Here is a 26,958-nt window from a genome sequence, read left to right as displayed (position 1 = left end):
ATATATTTTACAAACATATACACCCATATGGCCGATTTTACCAAATCAAATTTAACCTTACTTATCTCAAATTTTCATTTCATACTATCATCCCCATGACATAGTAAGGTTTTAAATCATGGACTAATTAGAACTAAAACTAGCAACTAAGAACATGCATGAATCTCATGGCACCATATCAAACATACCTTAATCTAGCTACAAGGATGGCCAACCTATTCCAAACCAACCATGAGCAAGGACCCCTTTCTTCTCCCTTGAGATTTTCGGCTAAAAGGATGAAAAAAAAGATGAACAAAGCTTTTTTTTTTGTTTTTCTTTCTCACTTGCACGGCAATGGGGAAGGGAGGGGAAAGCCTTCACACACACACTTTTTTTTTCATTTTTTTATTACTCATGCACCTTATTTTATTTATTTCAACATAAAACACTCACCCAACATGTTTCATGACATGTCTTGCCCATGCTTCCTTGTCATGGCCGGCCACTAGCACTTGGGGGGGGATTTTGACATGCAAGTCCTCCCTTTTGACTACATGTACTATTAGGTCCTTATAGATTAGCCTATCATTTTTCAAAAGTGTCATACAAGTCCTACTAACTGAATTCACATGCAATCGACTAAACCGAAGCTTGAAATTTTCACACATTCGTAAATACATATTCTAGACAATAAATATTACGTTCAAACATTTCGGTGACTCGGTTTAGTGGTCCCGAAACCACTTCCCGACTAGGGTCAATTTTGGGCTGTCACATATCAGCATCTGAAGGATAGAATATTGGGTTTGGGATGTGTATCGATTCGGCAACCCTTTAGATTGTGGGTTTATTTGCACTAGTTCATACACTACTGGACGTGACCCCATAGGAGCGATTCTTTGTGATCTTGGAGTCAACATATGCTGAGCTTACTTTAGAGTTTTTCTCCATATTCTTCCTATTGACTGTGCTATCTTCGGGGGACGAACCAAGAGCTATATCAATCAATCTTAAGGGATCACTCGACATTTTAGTATTGCGGGATTTGGTGCCGCTCTCAGACTATATTCTGATGATTTTTTTTGCTACGCTTGACTTCTCCACCCTCCAGTCTAAGGCTCGATACCTCCTTCCAGCTCGTAACGGGATTTGGGGCTCGAGTGTAATGAAACATATGAGGATGATCGCCCATCAGCCCAGGGCCTTCGGTGATTAGTATGTGTTGCTGATGTTTATCTTTTTAGTTCCTGATACTTTTAATTCAATTATTTCAGTGAGGTTACCTTCAATCTGTAGAGGTAGGTTTGTATTTTTTTGACTCCGTTACTTTGTTGAGTTTGTTTGTATGCTTTGGGGTTCTGATGTTGTGAAGTTGTGGTGTTAAACTTGTTATCGTGTTATTTAAAATGTAATGATATACTTTAGGAGAGAATTGAGTGACGTTTTGTGACAGCCCTAATGTGACCCTAGTCGGGAAGTGGTTTCGGGGCCACAAAACCGAGTCATAAAAATAATTAGCTGTCATATTTGATGCTTATTATATGTATATATGCATGTGTGAAAAATTTCATATTTGAATTTTGTTTAATTGTAGGTGAATTTTAGTAAATAGGACTTATGTGAGAAAATTTTGAAATGTGATAGGTCAAAACATAAGGATCTATTAGTGCATGAAATAAAAAGGGGGGGACTTGCATGTCAATTTCCCCCCCCAATTAGTAGTGGCCGGCCATGAGAAGTATGGTGGACCAGGTGTGATGGGCAAAAACATGTCATAAACATGTTAAGTTAGTGTTTCATGGGAGGTATGATAAAATAAGGAGCATGGGAATAAAATAATGAAAGGAATATGATGAAAACAAAGAAAAAAAAGTGTATGGTTGTTCCCCATTTTGTCAAACTAGAAAAAAAAAAGAAAAGGAAAGGCTTCATCCTTTGGTTCTTCTTGGCCGGTTTGAAAGGAGGAAGAAGAGAGGTTTGGTCACCTTGAGCTTAAGGGAGGTTAGTATGTTGTGTTAAATTCTTAAGTTTTAAACTTTTTCTAGTTAATTAGCTAATTTCTTACACAAACCATGGCAAAATTTTGAAATCTCGGTGATGGCTTGAACATTCGGTTTTGGTTGTTGAAAGGAATGAGTTGGAGGTTGGATCATGTTAAGATTCGGCCTTGTACATAAACATTAAGAGTTTGATGTTTTTGTGATTTTTGGAAGGTAAATAAGGTTATACACAAGATAAATACTAAGATTTTGGTTGACTTGTTTTTAGTGAGGTTCGGCCAAGGACCTTATGTGCAAGTTTATTCGGTTTAAGTAGAAAAACGTGATGGTAGATATGAAGTAATGTGTATATTGGTTCGGCTGCTAAGCAAGGAAATAATTGTTAGTAACATAGTATCTATGCACTTATGTATATATATGTATGTACAAATAACCTATTTAGCTATGGATATCTAAGGTGTTAAATAATGAAATTCTTGATGACTTGGGTTAAATAGCATTCGGCCAAGGACTATATGGGCTTGCTAATTCGGTTTAAGTGAAGAAACTATGATAGAGAAATATGACTAAATTGTGGACTTTGACAATTTAAATGATGCATTTGACTTGTGTACCAACCTAGGACGATATGTGTTTCTATATGAAGTTAGATGGTGTTGATGAAATTCGGTAATGCATGATGTTTAAATAGTATTGAGCAAGGTCATTGTACTTAAATTGTATGACATACATGTATTGAATGGAATTGCCCAAGTGAAAAATAATTAAATGAATTTATTTGTTTAAATTAAGCTCAAGAGCAAAGGGGATCTAAATCCGATAAAGGGAAGGAAAAAGTGGTCGAATAGCCATCGAAATCGTTTGACAACATCCGAGGTAAGTTTTCGAGTAACGAGACTTAGTTTACGATTTGATTAAGTCATGACGTATGAGCGTAACAAATATACGGTGATATGATGATTCTACTTGAATTTTATGTTGAGTTAATTTGTCTATACGTGTGACGGGTAGCCGTATGTGCATAGAGATCGTGTCATAAAGAAAACTAAACCATGCTGTTTGTATGTGGCTAGTGAGCCGAAAATGGGATTGCTTAATACGTGACTTGTGTTTGAACTCTGATTATGAAAATGGAATATAAATGTGTCATGATTTGTTGATATGTGCATGAATGTTTGGATGATAACCGGGCTAAGTCCCGAAGGCATTTGCACTAGTGACTAGTTCCGGGCTAAGTCCCGAAGGCATTCGTGCGAGTTACTATATTCGGGCTATGTCCCGAAGGCATTCGAGCGAGTAGCTATATCCGGTTAAATCCCGAAGGTACTTGGCTTGGGAATGAGCGACCTTGCTGTAATAGTTTCAATTAATACGCTCGTAAAATCCCAAAGATGAGGTATGTTTCAGTATGTGCTTTGAATTAGTTGATCCCTTACAAATAAGTATTCGCTCAATCGATAAATGAGCTACCGCCTTTGGCTATGTTGATCTTTTGTGTATGAATATAAGGGTTGGTAATGTGAAGTAAGTATGATATTGAGAATTTGTGCATGTCAAATTATCCATTTAGCCATATGAATGCTACATTTTAGTTGTGTCAAATTGTATGGCTCAAAACTTACTAAGCATTAAATGCTTACTCCGCTTCAGAAATCTACTTTTATAGATTTTGGTTCTTCACTATCGGACTCGGGATTTTTGAAGTCGAAGTCGCCCACACTGTCAAAGCTTCTTTTTGGTACACTTTTGGTAGAACTTTGAAATGGCATGTATAGGACACCCCTTTTTTTTGTTATTAGTCAAGTATTTTGGTGTTGTATATATTTGGATAGCCATGCGAAAATGGCTTATATATATTTTGAGCATAATGTTATAGTCATCTTGAATGTATATGTTCATTAAGAGGCATGGAAATTTTTGGCAACGATTAGCCATTAGAATGGTTCATCATGATTATATTTTTGGGCTATATATGCAAAAGGGCTAGTTGAATCATGGAAACTATGAAATAGGTAAAGTCGACCTTAAAGGCGATCTTGACAAAGAAGATGATGTAGATTTGAAAAATCACTAAAAATAGTAGGAATGGAATTAAATAGTGAATAAATTATGTAATCAACCCTTGATGAATCTACTTTCACATGGAAGAAACGAAATGATCATATGAGTTGTATGTTAAGAGATATTTAGGTTTTTGTGAAATAGGGCCAGAACGGTTTCTGGATTCCCTGTTCCGACTTTGTAAATTCATTATATATTAACTAGAGACATTTAGAAGTCATGGCATATATGTATAGATTACTTTTTGAGTCTAGTTTCTATAGAAACAAACGGCATCAGTATTGAAGCCCTGTACAGGGAGATATCCAAGTCGTAATGCATGAAGGTTAGTGTAGTCGAACCTTCGTAAGAGGTCTTCGGGGAGGCCCTTTCAACAGTCATCGAAGAAATTTAGAGATGATTTGGGCCGATCTAGAGTCACATTGGGTTTTTCTAGACGAGACCGTGATCGACCCCCTGTGAGTGCACGAGTCACTTCGGTCGCCAGTGTTGGAAATGATCGTCGAGACAGAACGGAGTGTCGGTATTGCGGTAAATGGCACTCGGGGAGTTGTAGATTCCATGACCGCTCCTGTTACAAGTGCGGGTCAGCCGACCACTTTATCAAAGATTGCCCGAGATTGTCTGAACAGAACGTAAATCAGAGTGGGAAACCTAGTGCTACTACTGCCCGGGGTAGACCATCTAGGAATACGGGCAATGCTAGTGAAGGTCAGAGAGGATCTAGAGATGCTACAACCAGATTCGAGGCTCGTGCTCCTGCTAGAGCTTACGCTATATGCGCACGCGAGGATGCTTCCTCGCCAGATGTTATTACCGGTACTTTTACTCTCTTTGATACTAATGTGATTGCTTTGATTGACCCTGGTTCTACTCATTCTTATATATGTGAAACCTTAGCATCCAGTAAGACTCTACCTGTTGAGTCTACTGAGTTTGTAATTTGGGTGTCAAATCCTTTAGGTCGTTAAGTGCTTGTCGACAAAGTGTACAAGAAATGTCCCCTAGTAATCCAAGGTTCCTGTTTTCCGGCCGATTTGATGCTTTTACCGTTTGACGAATTTGATGTTATCCTCGGTATGGATTGGTTGACCGTACATGATGCAATTGTAAATTGCAAAAAAAAAACCATCGATTTGAGGTGTGTAAATAACGAGATAATCCGAGTCGAGTCTACTGACTTGAATAGGTTGCCAGCTGTAATATCATCGATGTTGGCTCAGAAATATGTAAGAAAGGGGTGTGAAGCATACCTTACGTATGTACTTGATGACAAAGAGTTAGATAAGAAGCCCGAATCGCGCGATGGTTTGTGAGTACCGGATGTTTTTCCCGAAGAATTACCGGTTTACCACTGCTCGGAGGTAGAGTTTGGTATTGAGCTTGTACAGGACTACGCCGATTTTGATAGCTCCGTGTCGTTTGGCACCAACCGAGTTAAAGGAGTTGAAAGCTCGATTGCAAGAGTTGACGGATAGGGTTTCGCTCGACCAAGTTTCTCACCTTGGGGTGCACCAAGATTGTTTGTGAAAAGAAGGACGTAACCATGAGGTTGTGCATTGACTATCGTCGGTGAATAAAGTGACAATAAAGAATAAATATCCATTACCGCGTATTGATGATTTGTTTGATCAACTAAAGGGAGCCTCGGTGTTTTCAAAGATAGATTTGAGATCGGGTTATTACCGATTCATGAATTCGAGATTCGGATATACCCAAAACCGCTTTCGAATCGAGATACTATCACTACGAATTCTTAGTGATGCCGCTTTGGGCTCACTAATGCCCTCATGCGGTATTTATGGATTTGATGAATCGGATCTTTAGACCGTATTTGGATCGGTTTGTAGTTGTGTTTATCGATGATATTTTGGTCTATTCGAGAAATGAAACCGATCATCTTTGAACACCGGGATTAGTGTTGCAAATTTTACGGGATAAGCGCTTATATGCTAGGTTCAGAAGTGTGAGTTCGGTTAAGAGAGGTTAGCTTCTTGGGCCATGTGGTATCCGCATCGGGTATTCGAGTTGACCGAACAAGATTTCGCCATACTTAACTGGAAGCCTCCGAGAAATATTACGAGGTTCGAGCTTTTGGGACTTGCTGGTTACTACCGATGGTTTGTAAAAGGTTTCTCGATGATAGCCACACCCATAACGGCTACTTCAAAAAGATGTTAAGTTCGAATAGACGGAAAAATGTCGAAAAGTTTTGATCAACGAAAACTTATTTGATGAAGCTCAATTTTAGTGCAATTTAATCGTGCAAAGAGTTTGTCATCTATAGTGACGCCTCCCTACTTGGGTTAGGTTGCGTATTGATGCAAGAAGGTCGAGTTGTGGCCTATCGTCGAGACAATTAAAGCCACATGAGAAAAATTATCCGACCCATGATCTCGAATTAGTCGCCATCGTATTCGCCTTGAAAATATGGCGACATTACTTATTTGGTGAGAAGTGCCATGTATTTTCGGATCACAAAAGTCTCAAATATTTGATGACTCAAAGAGACTTAAATCTGCGACAAAGACGTTGGCTTGAGTTGTTGAAAGATTATGAGCTTGTCATTGATTATCACTCGGGAAAGGCTAATGTGGTTACGGACGCCTTAAGCCGAAAATCACCGCTTGCTTTATGAGCGATGAATGTACACTTGTCCGTTTCTACCCGACAAGGTGTTAGTAGCTGAATTAAAGGCCAAACCATTATTGATTCATCAAATTCGTGAGGCTCGTAAAGTCAATGACGAATTGGTTGCAAACGGGCTGAATGTGTTTGAACATGGAATCGAGTTTCAATTGATGACGACGATTGTTTGAGGTTCAGAAGTCGTTTGTGTGTTCCAAGGAATTCAGAACTTATTTCGATGATTCTGAACGAAGCTCATTGTAGCCGAATGTCAATTCACCCGGGGAGTACGAAAATGTACAACGACCTAAGACGTCAGTTTTGGTGGCATGGTATGAAACGAGACATTTCCGATTTTGTCTCGAAGTGCTTAGTATGTCAGCAAGTGAAGGCGGAACATCAAGTGCCTACTGGTTTACTTCAGCCGATCATGATACCTGAATGGAAATGGGATCGAGTCACGATGGATTTTGTATCTGGGTTGCCAGTGTCAGCAAGTAAGAAGGATGCGATTTGGGTCGTTGTTGATAGACTGACTAAGTCGGCTCACTTTATCCCTGTACGCACGGATTTTTCATTGGATAAACTAGCTGAATTGTATGTTTCTCAGATTGTGAGATTACACGGGGTTCCTATTTCTATCATGTCGGATAGAGATCCGAGATTCACCTCATGATTTTGGAAGAAATTACAAGAAGCTTTGGGTACCAAGTTGCATTTTAGCACCGCTTTTCATCCCCAAACCGATGGTCAATCCGAGCAGATAATTCAGATACTTGAGGATATGTTGAGATGTTGCATCCTCAAGTTCAGTGGTTCATGGGAACGGTATCTACCTTTGATTGAGTTCGCTTACAACAATAGTTTTCAGTCAAGCATTAAGATGGTGCCTTACGAGGCTTTGTACGGTCGAAAATGCCGTACACCATTGTTTTGGACCGAGCTCGGTGAAAGTAAAATTTTCGAGTTGATTTGATTAGAGATGCTGAATGAAAAGTAAAAGTAATCCGTGAAAGTCCAAGGCGACCACAGATCGTCGAAAATCGTATGCGGATTTAAAACGAAGAGATATTGAGTATCAGGTGGGAGACAAAGTGTTTCTTAAGGTATCGCCTTGGAAAAAGATACTCAGATTTAGCCGTAAAGGCAAATTGAGTCCGAGATTCATTGGGCCGTATGAGATCTCCGAACGAGTTGGCCCAGTTGCATATAGGTTGCTTTTACCCCCTAAACTCGAAAGGATCCACAACGTTTTTCATGTTTTGATGCTTCAACGTTACAAATCCGATCCTACGCACGTAATAAACCCCTCCGAGGTCGAAATTCAAGCCGATATGAGTTATGAAGAAGAACCGATTCGTATCCTAGCTCGAGAAGTGAAAGAGTTGCGAAACAAAAGGGTTCCATTAGTGAAAGTGTTATGGCTCAAACACGGGATCGAAGAAGCTACTTGGGAAACCGAGAATGCCATGAAAGAACGATACCCAAACCTATTTACCGGTAAGATTTTCGGGGACGAAAATTTCTTAAGTGGGGGAGAGTTGTGACAACCCTAATGTGACCCTAGTCGGGAAGTGGTTTCGGGGCCACAAAACTGAGTCATAAAAATAATTAGCTGTCATATTTGATGCTTATTATATGTATATATGCATGTGTGAAAAATTTCATATTTGAATTTTGTTTAATTGTAGGTGAATTTTAGTAAATAGGACTTATGTGAGAAAATTTTGAAATGTGATAGGTCAAAACATAAGGATCTATTAGTGCATGAAATAAAAAGGGGGGGACTTGCATGTCAATTTCCCCCCCTAATTAGTAGTGGCCGGCCATGACAAGTATGGTGGACCAAGTGTGATGGGTAAAAACATGTCATAAACATGTTAAGTTAGTGTTTCATGAGAGGTATGATAAAATAAGGAGCATGGGAATAAAATAATGGAAGGGAATATGATGAAAACAAAGAAAAAAAAAGTGTATGGTTGTTCCCCCATTTTGCCGAAACTAGAAAAAAAAAAAGAAAAGGAAAGGCTTCATCCTTTGGTTCTTCTTGGCCGGTTTGAAAGGAGGAAGAAGAGAGGTTTCGGTCACCTTGAGCTTAAGGGGAGGTTAGTATGTTGTGTTAAATTCTTAAGTTTTAAACTTGTTTCTAGTTAGTTAGCTAATTTCTTACACAAACCATGGCAAAATTTCGAAATCTCGGTGATGGCTTGAACATTCGGTTTTGGTTGTTGAAAGGAATGAGTTGGAGGTTGGATCATGTTAAGATTCGGCCTTGTACATAAACATTAAGAGTTTGATGTTTTTGTGATTTTTGGAAGGTAAATAAGGTTATACACAAGATAAATACTAAGATTTTGGTTGACTTGTTTTTAGTGAGGTTCGGCCAAGGACCTTATGTGCAAGTTTATTCGGTTTAAGTAGAGAAAACGTGATCGTAGATATGAAGTAATGTGTATATTGGTTCTACTGCTAAGCAAGGAAATAATTGTTAGTAACATAGTATCTATGCACTTATGTATATATATGTATGTACAAATAACCTATTTAGCTATGGATATCTAAGGTGTTAAATAATGAAATTCTTGATGACTTGGGTTAAATAGCATTCGGCCAAGGACTATATGGGCTTGCTAATTCGGTTTAAGTGAAGAAACTATGATAGAGAAATATGACTAAATTGTGGACTTTGACAATTTAAATGATGCATTTGACTTGTGTACCAACCTAGGACGATATGTGTTTCTATATGAAGTTAGATGGTGTTGATGAAATTCGGTAATGCATGATGTTTAAATAGTATTGAGCAAGGTCATTGTACTTAAATTGTATGACATACATGTATTGAATGGAATTGCCCAAGTGAAAAATAATTAAATGAATTTATTTGTTTAAATTAAGCTCAAGAGCAAAGGGGATTTAAATCCGATAAAGGGAAGGAAAAAGTGGTCAAATAGCCATCGAAATCGTTTGACAACATCCGAGGTAAGTTTTCGAGTAACGAGACTTAGTTTACGATTTGATTAAGTCATGACGTATGAGCGTAACAAATATACGGTGATATGATGATTCTACTTGAATTTTATGTTGAGTTAATTTGTCTATACGTGTGACGGGTAGCCGTATGTGCATAGAGATCGTGTCATAAAGCAAACTAAACCATGCTGTTTGTATGTGGCTAGTGAGCCGAAAATGGGATTGCTTAATACGTGACTTGTGTTTGAACTCTGATTATGAAAATGGAATATAAATGTGTCATGATTTGTTGATATGTGCATGAATGTTTGGATGATAACCGGCTAAGTCCTCAAGGCATTTGCGCTAGTGACTAGTTCCTGCTAAGTCCCAAGGCATTCGTTTGAGTTACTATATCCGGGCTAAGTCCCGAAGGCATTCGTATGAAGTTACTATATCCGGCTAAGTCCCGAAGGCATTCGTGCGAAGTTACTATATCCGGCTATGTCCCAAGGCATTCGAGCGAGTAGCTATATCCATTAAACTCAAGGTACTTGGCTTGGGAATGAGTGACCTTGCTGTAATAGTTTCAATTAATACGCTCGTAAAATCCCAGTGATGAGGTATGTTTCGTATGTGCTTTGAATTAGTTGATCCCTTACAAATAAGTATTCGCTCAATCGATAAATGAGCTACCGGCCTTTGGCTATGTTGATCTTTTGTGTATGAATATAAGGGTTGGTAATGTGAAGTAAGTATGATATTGAGAATTTGTGCATGTCAAATTATCCATTTAGCCATATGAATGCTACATTTTAGTTGTGTCAAATTGTATGGCTCAAAACTTACTAAGCATTAAATGCTTACTCCGCTTCTGTAAATCTCTGTTTTATAGATTTGGGTTCTTCAGCTATCGGACTCGGGATTTTTGAAGTCAAAGTTGCCCAAACTATCAAAGCTTCTTTTTGGTACACTTTTGGTAGAACTTTGAAATGGCATGTATAGGACACCCCTTTTTTTTGTTATTAGTCAAGTATTTTGGTGTTGTATATATTTGGATAGCCATGCGAAAATGGCTTATATATATTTTGAGCATAATGTTATAATCATCTTGAATGTATATGTTCATTAAGAGGCATGGAAATGTTTGGCAACGATTAGCCATTAGAATGGTTCATCATGATTATATTTTTGGGCTATATATGCAAAAGGGCTAGTTGAATCATGGAAACTATGAAATAGGTAAAGTCGACCTTAAAGGCAGATGCTGACAGCAGCAGTGATGTAGATTTGAAAAATCACTAAAAATAGTAGGAATGGAATTAAATAGTGAATAAATTATGTAATCAAACCTTGATGAACCTAATTTCACATGGAAGAAACGAAACGATCATATGAGTTGTATGTTAAGAGATATTTAGGTTTTCGTGAAATAGGGCCAGAACGGTTTCTGGATTCCCTGTTCCGACTTTGGAATTCATTATAAATTAACCAGAGACATTTAGATGTCACGCCATATATTTATAGATTCCTTTTTGAGTCTAGTTTCTATAGAAACAAACGGCATCAGTATTGAAGTCCTGTACAGGGAGATATCCAAGTCGTAATGCATGAAGGTCAGTGTAGTCGAACCCTGAAACAGGGGAGACTTTAACTAATAAACTGTACTAATTGGCTTGACCAAAAATTCTAGAAAAATTTTTTTAGATGGATATATGAGTCTAATTTCAGGAAAAATTTACGGAACTGGTTTTCGAGTTTTTGAACTCAAGATATGATTTTTAAGGTGACAGTGACGCAGTTAGCCAGCTGGTCTGGAAATTTAAAATGGACTGTGCAAATAAGCGAGTTAAGTCCGCAAACCCCTCGTGTCTGACTCCGGCAACGGTCTCGGGTACGGGTGTTACACGTTTGACGTTTCTCTAATGATTTAAGAATCGAATTTTTTCTTTTTTTTTTACTAGTAAGTTTTGATTTTGGGTTTTATGTCAAAAGTTCTTCGACATAACTTCATTTTGGATGCTAATTTAAGCGATTTGATTCGGTTTACTTGTAACACCCCTAACCCATATCCGTCACTGGAGTAGGGTTACGAGGTATTACCAATCAATTCACAACGTATGGCGTACATTTATCAGCCATAAAGCATTCATTTTTATAAATCAATCAACACAATCACAATATCCCTTATGAGGGCCTATGAGGCCTTAAACATGCTTTAGAAGTGGTTCGGGACTAAAATCGATATCATATGAAAATTTTGGAAACTTAGAAGAATTTTAATCATACAGAGGTCACACGCCCTGTGAATAGGCTGTGTGCCTGACATGGCTCCAGACACACCCGTGTCTCAGGCTGTGTGGAAACAGGGCATACATACTGACTTGGGTCACACGGCCGACCACATACCTGTGTGTCTATCCCGTGTGCCCTTCAAAGTGGCTACACACGACCTTGTGCCAGGCCGTTTACTAGGCTGTGTCAAAACTGTAGGGTATATTGACTTATGCAACACGGCCAAGTCACACACCCGTGTGTTAGGCCATGTGCCAATTAGGGGGTATACTGACTTGTACCATACGGCCAGTTAGATGCCCGTGTGTGAGACCGTGTGGAGCATACTGACTTCATTTTAATAACAACACCAGGGGACACACTGCTGTGTAACATGACCATGTGTCACACACGAGTGATACACACGCTCGTGTCTTTGCCAGTGTGGATAAAAATAGGCCATTTGCAAGGCCAATTTGCCACCCTTATTCATGAACACCTAAACAATCAAAATGGTACCATTTCATCATTTAGTTAGTAGCCAAAATCATCAACCAAATGCACAATTCATACCATAACTGTTTCAACCAAATTCAATACCAATTACCTATCCAAATACTTATCAATTCAACTTTCAAAATCATACTTCATCAAAGCACTTCTCAAGCATTATACACCATAAATAAATTAAACATTTACAACTATAAAACCATAATCGTATTCATACCAAACTTTCCAAAATAAGCCATCACTCATGGTTATATATACTACCAAAACATATACATTTACAAGCCATCTCTAATAGCTAAACACACATCAATATTAACATCATTTACAAGCCAACTCTCATGGCTATAATCATAACCAAATTACCACAAGTAGCCTATACATGCCATATACCATATTTATACAACTCAAAAGTACCAATTAGATGTTCAATAGTGCAATGATGTTCCCAATGACTCCCAGATTTGAGCTAGCATTGATTCACTATAAAACATAGAAAAAAATAACACGAAGTAAGCATCGTAGATTAGTAAGCTCGTACGTGAATAACTTAATTCATCAAATAATTACAAATTAAACAATTATACATAACACCACCATATACACATTAACTACAAACCTTTCTCATGCCTCAAAACATAATCTAATACCATCTCATTGAAATTTCTCTATGTAATACTCGAATATGTTCTATACATACCTGTATCGCCTCGTATTAACCTCTTTCTCAACCACATCATTCGTTTACCTGTTGAACCATTCAGAATAAAAATTAGATACTGAATAGTCTCATACGATAAGTACCTATACCATGGCCCGTAGCCAAATCAAGGTAACTTCTCCGAAGAACAATTATTATGGCCTAAAGCCAAATCATCCGATATGCATGGCCAAAAGTCAAATCAGTATAACTCGCACCCGAAGTGCTAATATCACGGCCCAAAGCCAACTCATCCAATATGCATGGCCCGAAGCCAAATTGGTATATCATCTTATAACATGTCACAAGTATCCAAATCTATTCTAAGGTTCAATCGAGATTTCTATTCCATCTTTGAATAATTCCATAGAGTCATATTTACAATTCATACATTAATGAAAATCTCATAATCACAGTTTAGGCAATATCAAAGCATTTAATATACAATTATAATGAAATTGTCACATACGAACTTACCCCAGGTATGAAAACGGCAAAATGAGTCAATTGCTCGATAATCTTGGCTTTCCCTCGATCAGATTCTAGATTCCTCTTTTCTTAATCTAAATATATTCAAAATTAATTTATTCAATCTCATATTCTTTCAATTTAGTCCAAAACATACATTTTAAGCCTTTTTACACATTATCCCCTAAATTTTCACATTTAATCAATTTAGTCCCTATTTCACAAATACACAAAATTCACATAATCTCATTAAACCCAAGCTTAGCCGAATTACTATAGCACCCGTAGTAGCCCATAACTGTCATTTATTTCACATTCAACCACTCAATTTGTATATTTCACAATTTAATCCCTATTATGCAATTTCATAAAAAATCACTTAACAAAACATGTAAAACTATCATCAAGCTTTCATATTTCATCCCCAAAAACTAAAGAACACATAAAGTGATCAATGGCAACTCTCAAAACTTTTAACAGTTTTGAAATTAAAGGTACGGGCTAGCTAGATTAAGCTGCAACAATTATAAAAATATAGAAACCATCAAAAACCGTATCTTAATTGCTTGAATTTGCTTAGCTGAATGAAAAACCCTATCTTAGCTTCTTCTTCTTTTAATTTTCAGTGCATAAAGATGAGAATGAAGCTTTAATTAGCTTTGTTTTATTTATTTTAACCTTTAATAACCAAATTAATAAACTAACCTTATTATAAATCATTTATATCATCCATTTAATGTCCATATAAGTCCACTAAAATTTAAAATGGTCTAATTACCATTTAAGACCATCATTTTTAAAAGCCAAAGCTATTTGACACCTTTAACAAGTAGAATGTAACTTTTGCATTTTACGCGATTTAGTCCTTTTTGTCAATTTGAGCACTTAAACGATAAAATTAGCTCACGAAATTTTCATACATACATGCTATCATGCTGTAAACACAAAAAATAATATTAAAATAATTTTCCAACATCGAATTTGTGGTTTCAAAAACACTGTACCGATTTAGCTAAAACTAGGTTGTTACATTACTCATCTAATTTGGTCATTGTAATGTCATTTTTTGATCCCGAAATCCTTTCTATTCTTCTACGTCAAAACCATATTAGGTGTGTAATGATAACTTGAGTAATCTACAATATGGAAAGCTGGAATTGAGGCTGTTGATGCCACAAGGCCATGTGAGGAACTGACTTGGGTCATACATGTGTGTGTCCAAACCATGTGAGGGATTGACTTGAGCCATGTAGGTCGTGGGAATCCACACAGGCGTGTGGGCCAAAAATCAGAATCTCTCCCTAAGGCCGTAAATGTTGTTCGAATCAAACTTAGGCCTTCCGTGGGGTATGTTTGATATTAAAAAATCTATAAAACTTAACTTTTGATTGCCTGTTGATGTATAATATGTTATCTGTACATATGTCTGATATGATATAAGCTAAGTAAGCCCAGACGATGTGTCACACATGGTCCAGTACACAATCTGTCACACGGCCGTGTGTCACACATAGGCTACCACACGGTCGTGTGGTGTTAATAATGAACTTTTTTGACTTTCTCTGGTTACTATTTTATCGTGTTTCAGATACAAACCCGATCTAATTTTGATGTAATTCAAAGGATGAGAATCTCGATTCCTATAAACATCAAAACTTAACGAATTAATCCTTAAGAACACTCCGATTACAAAACTAAAGTCCTCGACATTCCTAATATATTAAATATTCAAACAACCACAACTATACTAAACTGGTAGAATCACTTACCCTCCAGAACAACAACCCACAGCAATTACACCATTGGAAGAACACTCACTGTCTCACAAATCTCTCCTAATTGATCATTAATAATGGAAAAAAAATTCTAACAACCCCTCTTATTACTTACAAATTAAACCATATTCTATCCAACATCCAATAGATTTTTTTTTCCTTTTGAAGAGTTTAATTTAAAAGAAAACTCATCCAAAAATTAATAAAAGAAAGGACAAAATATATCTTGTACTCACAAAAGGGTTCGAACACCCAACCTCAAATGCCAACTTAGAACACTTAACCATTAAGGTAGGTGCCTAGTTATGACTGAATTTAACAAATCAAAACTTAAAATTTTAGGGGTGTTACAACTCTACCCCATAAAAGAAATTTCGACCTCGAAATTTACCTGATTCAAACAGATGCAGATATTGCTGACGAATCGAGTCTTCATTTTCCTACGTGGCTTCCTCAGTGCCATGATTCTGCCACAAAACCTTTACTAAAAGGATAGACTTCTTTTTCAAAACTTTAACATCTCGATCAAAAATTTAAACCGTCTTTTCTACGAAAGTCAAATTCGGTCTTACTCAATCTCCTCAACCGAAATGACATGAGACAAGTAAGACTAATGCTGCCTCAACATAGAGACGTGAAGCACATCATGAATACGGTTTAACTTTGGAGATAAATCCAACTGATAAGCAACCAATTCCATACGTTTCAAAATCCAATACGGCTGAATGAAACTAAGGCTCAGCTTACCCTTACGTCCAAATCAAATGACCTTCTTCCAAGGAGATACCTTAAGGAAAACATACGCCCACAACATACTTGATATCTCACCTCTTCAGATCCGAATAAGACATCTATCCATCAGAAGCTGCCTTAGGAAGATCCCAAATCAATCTACCTTTATCCTCAGTCTCAGAAACCAACTCTAGACCCAAAAATTGTCATTCACCTAACTCAGTCTAAAACAACAGAGTAAGACACTTATGACAATATAGAGCCTTGTAAGGTGCCATTTGAATACTGGACCTAACTATCTTGAAAATTGATCACACAACTCCAAAGCATATCCTCTAATATCTAAATCACCCTCTTAGATTGACCATCTATCTAAGGATGGAACGTAGTACTAAATTCTAACCTTAAACCCGAAGCCTCATGTAGCTTTCTCCAAGACTAAGAAGTGAAATGAGGATCTCTATCAGAAATAATCAAGATTGGAGCCCCATAAAGTCTCATGATATTTAAAATATATAACTTAGCCAACTTCTGAAGGGAGTAAGCTATCTTAACAGGAATGAAGTGGGCTGATTTGGTCAAACGATCTACGATGACCCACACAGAATCCTTCTTAGTGGGTGTTAAGGGCAGCCCACTAACGAAGTCCATAGTCACCTGTTCTTATTTCCATAGGGGAATTTTAACGGGTTGAAGCAAACCTAAGTGTAATTGATGCTCAGTCTTAACTTACTGGCACGTTAAATAATGAGAAAAAATTCTATTACTTTCCGTTTCAACCCTAGGCACCAGTATAACTCATGCAGTTTACGATACATTTTATTTCCACCAGAATGTATAGCATAAGGCTACTATGCACTTCTCGTAAAATGGATTGCCTCAAATCGGATTCGTTAGGCATATAGACCCGTTCTTGGAAACATAGAAGCCTATCACCATTAAACCCAATATCATACGTACTACAATTCTCTACTTGACAAAATCGCAGAAGCAAAAAATCATCCCTCAAATACTTAACCTGAATTTGCTCAATGCAAGTTAGCTTAACTTGTAACTCAACTAACAAACTCCCATCACCAAACAGACTTAAGCGAGCAAACATCGCCCTCAAATCAAACATTTCTTTACAATTAAGAGTGTCTGCCACCACATTGGCCTTACTAGGATAATACTCAATAGTGCAGTCATAATTCTTAATTAATTCAATCCATCTATGTTGCCTGAGGTTTAACTCTTTCTGAGCAAGAAGATACTTAAGGCTCTTGTGATCGGTGTAAATGATACACCTTTCACCATACAAATAATGCCTCCAAATATTTAAGGCGAAAACAACTACAGCTAACTCAAGATCATGTGTAGGATAGTTTCCTTCGTGTGACTTAAGTTGTCGAGACGCATAAACCACCACATTATCGTATTGCATTACAACATAACCCATACCGACATGTGACGCATCACTGTAAACCACAAATTTCTTCTTAGATTCAGACCATATCAGAATAGGAGCCTAAGTCAAAACAGATTTGAGCTTCTCAAAGCTTGTTTGCTGCTCATCAGTCTAGACAAACAGGGCGTTCTTACACAACAACTTAGTCAGAGGAGCTGCGATAAGTTAGATCCCCTAAAAAAACTTCGATGATAACCCACTAACCCAAGGAAACTACGAATATCAAAAATGTTCTTAGGTTGTTTCCACTCAAGCACAGCCTCGGTTTTCTTAGGATCAACTTGAATCCCCTCAACAGAAACCACATGACCCAGAAAAGTTACCTTTCTTATCCATAATTCACACTTGCTCAATTTAGCGTAGAGTTGTTTTTCACGGAGTATCTGAAGGACTACTTAAAGATACTTATCATGATCATCTTCGGTCTTAGAGTATACTAGAATATCATCGATATAGGCCATGATGAACTAATCAAAATACAGTTGAAACACCTAGTTCATAAGATCTACGAATGTAGTCAGAGCATTCGTCAAACCAAAAGGCATGACTAGGAACTTGTAGTGCCCAAAACTAGTTCTAAAAGTAATCTTATGAACATCAACCTCCTTAACCTTAAGCTGATGGTACCCAGAACGAAGATCTATTCTGGAAAACACGGAAGCCCCCCAAAACTAGTCAAACAAATCATCGATCCCCAGAAGTGGGTACTTTTTTTTACCGTCAATTTATTCAGTTGATAGTAATCTATACACATCCTCATAGTACCATCATTCTTTTTTACAAGCAGAACTGGTGCCTTCCATAGAGACACATTAGGACAGAAAAGCCTTCGATTAAGTAATTCCTAAAGGTGAGCCTTTAGTTCTGTAACGACTCGATAGTGAGTGATGTCAAAAAATGTATTTCAGGGACTCTGTTTTCATAAACAGGATCCGTAAATATTAGCTTAGTAGCTAATTAATTCTTGGAATAATGAATTTTGTCAAATTAGGAGTTATTAAGGTATAGGGACTAAATTGCGTAAGGGATAAAAGTTGAATTATAAATTGAAATAAACTTAAGGGGCTAAAGTAGCAGTTATGCCACTTAATTAAATGCTGTAAATAGGTGGCCGGGCATGCACTAAGTAAAATGCATGTATATATATTATATATGTGTTAACATTAATGTATATATAATAATAATAATAATAATAATAATAATAATAATAATAATAATGATGAAAATGAATGTATAATAAAAGAAAGAAAAAGAAATGAAAGTGGAGGTATGCAAATAAAACAAAAGAAAGAAAGAAAAAGAGGAAGAGAACACATGGCTAAGGGTTTTGAAATTCAAATCTAAATTGGTTAATGCAACTTAGTTCCTACACTTGTAATTTTTATATTTTCTGAATCCCGGTACTTAGGGCTACCCGACTCATATTGTAATTTTTAGTATTGTTCAAGATTTTAGATGTTGATATTGTTGAATAGTTTAAGTATTAGGGATTAAATAGATAGATTTTTAAGTTAGAAGTGGAAAATGACTAAATTGTGGAACTAATTGTTAATTTTGAACAATAAGAACTAAATTACGAAAAATTTAAAATTAAGGGGTCAAATTGGAAAAGAGGAAGTTAAATGTGGTCTAGAGTGGAATTAGTATAAAAATATGAAGTTAATTGTGAAGGTTAAAATTTGTCTCGGTTTAGGAACTAAATTGAAGAATAAGCAAAATATAGTGTGGAAAATTAAAATTAATGTGAAATTGAAATGTCTAACATTAATGTGATTTAATTATTTCATTCCATAGCTAGCATCGTACCAGAACTATCGAGTAAAAAGGGAAAGGATAAAATTGATGTCGAATAGCTCGAAAATCACGGTTTGTGTTTCTATAATCCAAATTAAATAGTAGATTATTGCATATATAATAGTTTGCATATGGTAAGCAATTGAGGTGAGTACTTTGGTACTTGGGAATTGAATTAAATTCACAATTGAAATGAAATGGATTGATTTTGTATATTATGAAATATATTGATTATGAATATATGTGTATTGAGAAAATTTTGATTATTATCAAATTGAATATATGCTTATATGTAATGATATATATTCATTCAATTGAGACATTGGTTGTATTGAAAAGTGAAATGAATACCTATTAACTGTATCGGGCTGAGTCGGATATAGATGGCATGCCATAGGATAAGAAGAGTTCAAGGATTACTTCGACCTCGAGTCGATGAGGCACTGGGTGCTAATTTGCTTCGATTTAACAGATGAGACACTGGCTGTCAATTTATATATCACTGGGCCCAATTATTACTTTGGATTTATTCAATGAGGCACTAGGTTCCAAACAGGTGTGTTGGTTGGATCCGTATATCTGTCCTAGTCCATGTCGTATTAATAGGTGAAAGTAAAATAATAATTTATGTGATTGATATTGAAATGGCAAATATGAGAAATGATTGTGAGATGAGAAATGAAATATGAAATGATGAATTGAGATGTGAAACTCGAATGAATTCAAGTATTGCTCAAATATATGAATCATGCCATTGCATGAGTTGATAAATTCAAATGCTAAATGAATTGCCATTGATATATACATATTTGAATATGTGAAATCTTAGTAGATGTGAATAAGAAATGAGCAAAAATTATATTATTGAATTGAAACTTTTGAACATAGCTTATTTGTTAAAGACTTATATCAAGTTTATATTATTCGGATTATAGAAATACCACTGAGTTTTACTCAGTATGTGGTTTTGTTTTCCATGCACAGGTTAGGTACTGTTCAAATTATTGCCGACTCAGCATCAGATCACAAATCTTGAGCTCAATTGTGGTGATATTTCATTTTGTATTGGCATGTACCTAGGGAGTCTTTTGTTGATATCGTTTATAAGATGTTGTTAACTTAGTTGCTAGTGAAATAATGGTTAAATGTGTATATGGTTGTGGTTGAGGCTATGTTGGTATGCTAGCCTAGTTTATATTTTGGTGTGTGATAGTTTAAAGTTTGGTAGCTTAGCATAATGCTTGGTTTGTGCTTAGCTTCATATTTGGTAACTTTAGAAGTTTGAAAGTTAGTTCAAATATTATAAGTGTGATATGAATGAAGGTCTTGAATGTTTGATGTGTTGTTGATGTATTTGAACATATAAAATGTGGTACCAATGAGGGTAAATTGGTTAGGCATATTAGGTGATGAATTTGGTGTAATTTGGGCATGTTTAATTGTATTTTGAATATGTTAAACGATTGGTAATTGTGTTGCTTAGTGTGTAACATCCCGAATTAGGTCTAGTCAGAATAATGGTTTCGAGACCACAAATCCAAAGTATAAATAATTATTTTATGATTATTTGATGATCCATGATATGAATGCATGATTGTGTGAAATTTTCATGAATAAATTTTATGTCTAAAGTGTCCAATTTGAAGTTAGGGACTAAATTGAATAAGTTGCAAAACTTGAGTTCTAGAAGCTTTAAGCATGAAATTGCAATGGCTTATTAATTAGAGGTCCTTAAATAGTAACTTGACCAAGTTCTAAAATTTTGGACAAAAATGGGCATTAATACGAAAAATTTGAAAGAAAAACCTTAAGGGCATTTTGGTCATTTGGTTAATAAAAGAAGAAAAAAGGAAAAATCAAGCAAAAATTTTCTCATCGTCTCCATGCCATAGCCGAAATTTCCATGCTCACCATAGCTAGGGTTTCTTCAACTTTCAAGTTCAATAGTAAGTGTATCCTAGCCCCGTTTTTAATGTTCTTTACATTTTTGAAGTTGTCATTAACTGATCTAGCTATTTCTACCATTATTTTGAGATAGGTTTCATGTTCAAAAACTTACCCATGTGTGACATGTATGTATTTTGATGTTTAATAGAGGAATATAAAAGTTTGGTGTGTGTTTAACATCTTTTCTAAGTGATTTTTTATGGAAATGCGTGAAAATGACCCATTTGTAGAAGTGGTAAAATGGGTAGTAAATATGTGAAATAAAGAAAAATGTGGGTTGCAAGGAGTAGAAATATGAATCGGCTAGGCTTGGGTAATAAAGAAAATGCATGCATTTCATTTTACGATCCTAAGGACCAATTTGTAAATAAGTGAAAAGTTAAGGGTAAAAAGGTAATTTTATCAAAGTATGTGTTATGGGTCGATTCAAACAACGTGTGTATTAAATAAGTTAAATTTGACATTATAGATCAAGAAAAACATGATTCATGTCTTGATCGGGGGAAAAATAAAGCTTATGAAGAATAGGCTCATTTTCATCATTTTGTACTGAGGTAAGTTCATATACAATTAATGTGAGGTTATGTTATATTCTCGATGCTTGAGTATTATGTGAATTCAAATTCTTTAATGCTGTTATGAGTTACGCTATGATTGCTCTATGAGTAAGTGATTGGTATTATGGACATTGAGATCGACATTACGAGCAAGCTTGACAGAGATGTGATATCGAAAAATCCCGTTTGAACCTTAGGAATAGTTTAGGATACAAGTGACATGTTACTAGGAATCATGTGATTTGTGAGCTCATGAGATATGTGATATATGTTTATGTGGTTCCGGGTGTTAGTCTTGTACGTCCTACTGGCGGCTAGGTAGTCTAACATGTGTTGTGGATACCTGATAGCTTGTGTGAGTAGCCTGTGTAGTTACATCTTGACCAACACCTTGTGTGAGCAAACCCGTGAGTAGCTCGAGAATGAGTTTTTGTGACAGCCCTAAATTGACCCTAGTCGGAAAGTGGTTTCGGGACCACGAAACCGAGTCCTATAAGAAATTAAAAGTTATATTCTGTGTTTATGATGTGAGTAAATGCATGTGTGAAAGTTTCATGCATTAATTTGATCATTTTTATGTGAATTTATTAAAATGGACTTATATGAAACATTGTTGGAAAGTGAGAGGTTAATCTTACAATGGTCTAATAGTACATGCATTGAAAAGAGTGGTTTTGCATGTCAATTTACCCATGATAAACATAGTGGCCGGCCAAGGAAAGATAATGCTCCACTAATTCAAAATTAAAATAATTTTGTATTAACCAATGATTTAATAATTGTAATAAAAGGAATTAAATAAAAGAGAAGAAAGAGGATGGTGTTCATCTTCTTCTCATACCTCTCTCAAGCCGAAACAAAGATGAAAAAGAAGGGAAAACTTACCTAGAGCAATTCGACATTCATCTTTAGCTATTAGGAGGTAAGCTTTGAATTTGTTGATTTGGCTTTATAATATGCTAAGTTAAATTGTGGATGCACTCTTGGTAATGTCAAGAAAGTTGAGATTTCTTATGGTGATTTGAGCAATATGCCGAATGATTAAGTGTTGGAATTAGGGGTTATTTTCATGTTGCATGGAACAATGGGGGAATGACTAGAATGGGTTAAAGATTTTTGGATGAGTGGCTTAGAGGCACCTTGTACATTCGGTCAAAGATTGAGTCTATTTAGAATGTTAATTTCTTCCTCTATGATTATTTTCCTTGCATGTTAAATGGTTCTTGATAAGGCCAAATGAGTTATGAAAGTTTTTATAAATGTATGAAGTTCAAGGTGCAAAAAAAATAAAAAAAATTTTAGTCTTCATGCTATGAAAAATTCGGTTGAAATATGGAGAATGAGAGCTGTCATTTAGGTTAAGACCAAAGGAATGATCAATAGGCATTAAAAGGTTAAATGTGTGAATTTAAGGTATAAGAACCTATAGGTAATTACATGGGTAATGTTAAAAATTAATGTGATATATTCGGCCATGTAGAGTATATCCTAGAGATATTATATTTAATTCCCTATAATCGGCTAAATGGGTGATAATGGTTTATAATGTTGAATTGAATTATGATTATGTACATTAGAATTAGATATAACAAAAACTATGTGAATTTGGATGCAATATTACATTCGCCTAGAGGCATTAGATGAACATTTGTGGAAATCTCAAAGTCTTGAATAATGGTGATTGTAAGATGATGTAAAAATCATTGAATTATATGTATAAGTAGTTAGCAAAGTGATTAAGCTACCGAATTTAATTATTAAATGAGTTCTAAGCTTGCTGAATTTTGAGATGTGATTGGGAGTAAATTTGACATGAGCATATTTTGTTAATGATATATTGATAAATGTTGAGTTATGATACCATGATATTAACTTAATTATCAAATTGCCGAATGCGTTTATAATTAAGTAAGGTTAATAACAGAGCAATGAGTGACTAGTAGAATCTAGTAGTCTTCTTGTTATATTTGGCCATGAGTTTGTATAATTGGTTTGAAATAGATTAAATTTGTTTATTCAAGCTCAAGAGCTTAGGGAGTCTAATTCGGAAAAGAGAAAAAGCTACCTAACCGGATAGTCGATCTGTAATCGTTCGGCAATTTCCGAGGTAAGTTCTTAAGTATTTGAGTTTGATTCCTTTGTAAGTTTTAAGTGATTAAATGTTGAGTAAATTCAATTATAATAGGACATAATGAGTTGATTTAATAAGATATGATGTGGCCATGATATGTTTTAAACTCAAATGGTAAGATCATAAGTAGTTGGACTTGGAAATTTAAGAGCAAATTGTAATAATTTGCTTAGGACAGCAGCAGTAACGTGGTTTTAGAAAATCACCATAAATTGTTGGTGTGGAATTATAGGCTGAATAAAATATGTAATCAAAGCTTAATTAGTCTAGTTTTTTGTAAAATAGACCGTGTGAGCAAAGAAATTTCCTATAAAGAGATACTTAAAGTTATGTGAGACAGTGTCGGAATGACTCCGAAATCCCCTGTTCTGTTTTTAGAAAATCATTATAATTTGTACAAAAATGTTTATAAGATAAAATTTATATGCTTAGACTCCTTAATGAGTCTAGTTTCAAATGAAATCAAATAGAACATATTTTGAATTCTGTACAATGAGAAATTTGATTCGTAGTGAAGAGTGGTCAGATTAGTCAAACAGTGAAACAGGGGAAACTTTAAGAAAAATCTGGTATTGATTGGCCAAACCTAAAATTCTGAAAATTTTATGTATGGAATATATATGAGTCTATTTTCAGGGAAAATTAACGGCAATTGATTTTGAGTTTTGTAGCTCCAGTTATAAATAATTTAGTGACTATTGCTCAGGAAAACAGCTTGTAGTGAATATGTGAATTTGTTGAAAACATTGATGAAACTATTTGAGTTGTTTATAAGCTATTGCTGAAATTGATGAAAAAGATAAATATAGGTATATGTGGTAAAGCCGAATGGCTAATGTGAAATATGTATGAGATAGGTATATGTGGTAAAGCCGAATGGTAAAGCCGAATGGCTAATGTGAAATATGTATGAGATATGTATATGTGGTAAAGCCGAATGGCTAATGTGAAATATGTATGAGATATGTATATGTGAAATATGTATGCGATATGTATATGTGGTAAAGCCGAATGGCTAATGTGAAATATGTATGGGATATGTATATGTGGTAAAGCCGAATGGCTAATGTGAAATATGTATGGGATATGTATATGTGGTAAAGCCAAATGGCTAATGTGAAATATGTATGAGATATGTATATGTGGTAAAGCCGAATGGCTAATGTGAAATATGTATGAGATACGTATATGTGGTAAAGTCGAAGGGCTAGTGTGAAATATGTAGGAGATGTGTGTATATTGTGGCCGAATGACCAAATGTGAAAGGTGTGTATTATTAGATATTTGATGAGGCAAATGAATTACAAATATGACAGTCGATGTGAATGTTGTAACATGTGATTAAATGTACATGAAACGTGGAAATATATTCCGGGTAAGACCCGATGACTACGTGTGGAGATTATGTCCGGGTAAGACCCGATGACTACATGTGGAGATTTTGTCCGGTTAAGACCCGATAACTTCGTGTGGAGATTTCATCTGAGCTAAAGGTCTCGCCGATAATCCGAGTAGGGGTTAAAGCTATAAGACTTCATAATAAGAATTGCTTATAAATATATTCAATGCGAAAGGTTAAACAGGTATGTACTCCAAGTTTATATGTGAGCTTGATTTGAACTAAATCATAAGGTAGTTATGTGATGCATACGTGAGCAATCTATGAGACTATTCCTATGATTATGTGACATCGGATCAGTGTGAGAGGTTATGTGAAAATATGCAGTATATCTATGTCACATGAGCTCACTTTTATGTGAAAGTTTATCTGCCTATTGTATATGATGAGATGTGCATATTCGGTAAAGAGATGGTATGCCCAAGGAAGAGTGAAATAAAATACGAACAACTATGTTATAATTTGATTGTTATCTGTTGACACTGCTTAAAACTTACTAAGCATTGTAATGCTTACTCCGTTTACTTTGTTTTCTCTGTTTTATAGATCTCACTTCGAAGCTACAAGCTCGGGGATCGTCAGCAACTAGTCACACTATCACTATCCACTGCTTGTTACTGTTATGTTTTGAGTTATTTTATGGCATGTAAAGAATAGACCAAAGGGTCAAGAATATTTTGGTTAATGTATATAAGCCATGCGAAAATGGCATCTTTTGAATGTGTACTTATAGAAGTTCAAATTGTATCCCTGACTGTCTTTAGTATTTATCTAAAGGAATGTTCAAAAAAAAAATTTCGAAATTTTTTACTGTTCTGATATGAGTTTCAAGTCCGGTAATGCCCCTTTACCTATTCTAGCGACGGATATGGGATAGGGGTGTTACAGTTTTTATGAGTTACGTGTTATGAGGTAGCTTTAGCTACGAATGTGGCACTTATGTGCGAGCCTTCCATGTATCCAATAGTATTCCGAGTGTTCAACGGGTAAATTATCGTGTAACTTGACAGAAGACCCAAGGGGTAAGTCAATGAGAAGAATGAGTAAGAGGTTATGTTATGAGTTGATACAGGTATGTATACCGAACTCATGAGTAATGCCTTGGTATGCGATGAACTTATGACAAAGTTGTTTATGTGATAAGTAAATTTAAAAGATTTGATAAATTATAAATTATGTTCATTATGTTAAATCTATGTTAATTACTTGTTTAGATAGCATGTTATTTGCATATGGACTTACTAAGCTTTAATGCTTACCCCCCTTCCTTTCCATCTTTTATAGTGTCGCCAAACTTGCTCGGGGATCGAAGGACGTCGAAGACTCGATCACACTATCAACTGGACATTTGGGTAAGTTAGTCTCAACATTTTGAGTATGACATGTTGTAACATCTCAAAATAGGGCCTAGTCAGAATAGTGGTTTCGAGACCACAAATTCGACATCAAAAATAATTATTTTATGATTATTATGAGGCCTAGAATATGAGTATATGCATGTGTTAAAGTTTTATGAAGAAATTCTAAGTATAAGGTGTCCAATTGGAAATTAGGGACTAAATTGAATAAATTGCAAAACTTGGATTCTAGAAGCAATTTGTATG

Source organism: Gossypium arboreum, chromosome 1, assembly GCF_025698485.1.
Source record: "Gossypium arboreum isolate Shixiya-1 chromosome 1, ASM2569848v2, whole genome shotgun sequence".
Taxonomy (NCBI): domain Eukaryota; kingdom Viridiplantae; phylum Streptophyta; class Magnoliopsida; order Malvales; family Malvaceae; genus Gossypium; species Gossypium arboreum.
The sequence above is the reverse complement of the archived record's forward strand: the minus strand, read 5'-3'. Positions refer to the sequence as shown.